We start from the raw sequence: 3,636 nt of genomic DNA on the forward strand, positions 1-3,636 counted from the left end.
CTATTATGCAGATAACTCTATTTGACTAGTCAACGCCACCAAAGATCAGGTAAGGGCTCAAATTATCTCAAAGAGAAGATATTAGGCACTCTTCAAGGTCCACAGCTGTCGGTCCCGACCGAACTTAAGACTATGTGGATTATAATTAGGCAAGATGATTAAATAATCAAAGAGAATAAAAGGTCAAAGAGTTTCATTATAACACTATGAGAATTGGTACAAATCTTAAGGACTGCAAGGATACAACTATAACGGTCTATATTAGATGACTAAGTGTATAAAGAGAAAAAAAGGGGTCCTAAGTTTTTTAGCCTAAAGGATCACCCCGTGCAACATAAATAATACTTCACAACTCCTTTTAGATAGGATTTGCTCATATTATTCAGCGGTCACAGACTATCATCTCCTGCTACCCGATTACTATGTTGAAGTTGTTTACTTAGAGCATTCTAATTCAATTCCAGGTCGCGTCATATGCGTGCACTACCCATCCCATGTCTATGGTCTAGGAGGTGTTGGACCTCTATTTGGGTGGTTCTAGACTTTACTTAGGCTGCTCAAAATGATAAAACTAAGCGAAATTCAAAATAAATAGGACTTCACTTAGGGATAGTTAAAGGCTCAAGTTAGCCTCCACACTTAGACAACAAATGCACGCAGACAGATTTCTACGTTAGGCACTAGACAGTTTCAGAATTGAGGCAAATTAAAGTTATTAAGCTCTATAGATATGGTCTCTAAGTGATTTACTCAATAGGGGGAATGAAAACCATTGGGAATACTCAGAATTACTCGTGTTTGATCCTATTGGCATGCTTTTTAAGCAAGTAGCAGTATTTTATAGCTAGGTTCTAATAGTTGGCAGTTGGAAACTGATTCTGTAACACTTCGTCCCTATAGGCATGTTTTCTAGGCGAGCGATAGATATAACAGTAGCTGATGAATCAATTAAGAACCTATGGACATGATATCTAGATGAGGACCAGTGGAGCATAAGCTAGTATAATCCTATAGGCATGCTATCTAATGAACATGCTGCCGTTATGCAAATTGAAGGATGGTTATTGGCATTTGTTTCCTATAGGCATGCTGTCTAGTGACACATAGCAGTGGACATGGGAATAAATAGAGTATTTAAGCTCATGCTTTGATAGTAAACAAGTTGTGTGAGTATGTGATTCCCCTAATGGCATGATTTCTACTAGTGTACATGGAAATTTAGATAACAGATATGGCAGGTTGGATAAAATAACAAGTAAATCATACGAATCCTATAGGCATGTGTTTCTACCATTTCATTAAAACATTAGAATATAATGTTTCCCCAATTTCACTAACACCCCAATTATTTATTACAAAATTATTACAGACCAGATGAGGAATATAAGTACAAATATTACACAAGAAATTATAGTAGGCCCAAAGGAGATACCCAGTATTGCCTGGGCCTTCAACAAACTCCTTCTTCGCAAATAGCATGCCCAGATCCAAACAGGGGACTAGGCCCATCAGCACAGCCCAAAAGTCTTAGAGGAACTCAAGCAAAATCAAACAGTCACACATTGATCATATGACCCAAATATTGAATTACACAGAAATCACTTACACAACCTAGTTTGCAGATTATACAAATAATACGAGGAAAAAAGCTAAATGCCAGAGATAGCTCAAGTTCCAGCAGCAAAGAGAGTAATCAAAGAACCCCAAATACTAGTGTGTCAGAGTTCACAAGGGTCTCAAATGGACCCCGAGTAGTGCTCATACTAGGGAGGTCAATAGAGAGAGTTTTGGTGGCCTTGGCTTTCAGTCAGCCAAGAGTGATAGATTCAGAATAGTGTAGGTAATAAATGAGAGTGAGAGAACAGTGATCAAGTGATAGAATTTGAAGAGGTGCACTTATATTTTAGAAGCATACATAGCAAGGGTGATTAAACAAAGAACATACAAGCAAAGAGAATCAACAAAAACTCAAAGGACAGGTTAATATCACAATTTCAAACACTTAGCATATTTGGCAGAAAACATTTGGTAAGAAGAAGGGGAATCGGGTTTTCTGACACTACAAGATTAACATACAAAGGTGCACAAAGCCAAACGAGTCTAAAGTAAAGCACTAACTTAAAGGACTTAAAACCTAGGGGTCCAAATTATGTTGAATATCCATCACAACACCAGAAAGTAGACATGCCAACTTATATCACTAAGACAAAACAATATCAAACATTATAAGGAAACATACGTTAAGATGGCTACTCTAAAGGTCCCAACTAATCAATCACCAGGGGATACAGGATTAGGCAAACCGAAGACATAAAGAGTGACAAAATAGTATGGGAGCAGGTCATAGCTAGAGTGAAGGTCTTAACATAGATTAGGACACATTATAGATACGAGCCAGTCATGACAGGAACCCAGAACAAAGCAGGGAAGCAAACTCATGCCAAGCAGCGAATGAAAATATTCAGGTACCAACACATTAGGCTAGACGAACTTAGGAGAGTCCAAATTATTCAAGTTAAGCATAAACATATCTCAGAACTGGCAGTTTTAGGTAAAATCAAATGCTAAAGAAGTTCATATCACAAAACGAGTTCAATGCCAACAAGGTTGCACATAGACAAACAAAAATAACAAACTCCACAATACTCTGAACGTCAGCAAAGAGCAATAGAACCCAGAATCTTAGTTCGTCAGAGTTCCCAAAGGCTTCAAACGAACCCCGGGCAGTGTTCGCACCAAGAAAAGTTGAAAAAATCGAATTCCGGTGGCCTTGGCTTTCAGTCGTCCAAGAACCAAAGTATAGAACAAGAGAATGAGATAATAATAGAGTGACAACCTTTAACTTTTTTAGTGAATCTCGTGAAAAAGTATGTTTCAAAGGGGAATAGGGAGGGGTTTATATCGTAGTAGAAATCAAGCAAACAAACAAGGAAACACTGTAAAATCGAACATAAATAAGGAAATAATAACATGCAGAATCAAAATAATCGGATTAGGAGAAAAATTAGGTAAACCCTAGTTCATGATGGAAAACCAAAAAAATAGTCAAAAATCTCACTGAATCGAACTCGTACGACCTTGCCATGATGCATATAGACGAAATATCGTCCAAATACCGAAGGGTGAAGCTTATCTCCCTTGATTCGGAGATTGATATTTGCCAAAAATGGAGCAAGTACTATGTAATACCATAAAGAAGCAACCGGTAGCGAAGGAACATAAGTATGGTAAGTAAATAACAGTTGAATCCCATTGTTAACGGGACTAGGAGAGGGATTGGTGAAGGGTGGCGATTAGGGTTCTTCAGAGAAGATGGGGGATTCTACGGATTTCAGGGCGGCGGGTTGGTAAGAAATGGGCGAGGGTTTTAGGTAAGGGGGAATATAAAGAAACAGGTAGGTGTGTTATGGGCCGTTGATCATTTGAGATCAACGGCCAGGATCACAAGGGAGACGGGGCGGGTTATTTGAAATGGGTTCTTCTTGGGTTGAGGTTAAGGGGTCGTTTGGATTGGGCTGCTGAAGAGGAGAGTGAGTGGGCTAAGTGTTTCGGCCAAAATTGGTCCGAAAAGTAGCCTAAAATTGGGCCAGTTTTTAAATAAGAGATTAAGGAGAAATAATTTAATAAAAATAGTTA

The sequence above is a fragment of the Nicotiana tomentosiformis genome, chromosome 11 (genome assembly GCF_000390325.3).
Source record: "Nicotiana tomentosiformis chromosome 11, ASM39032v3, whole genome shotgun sequence".
NCBI lineage: Eukaryota > Viridiplantae > Streptophyta > Magnoliopsida > Solanales > Solanaceae > Nicotiana > Nicotiana tomentosiformis.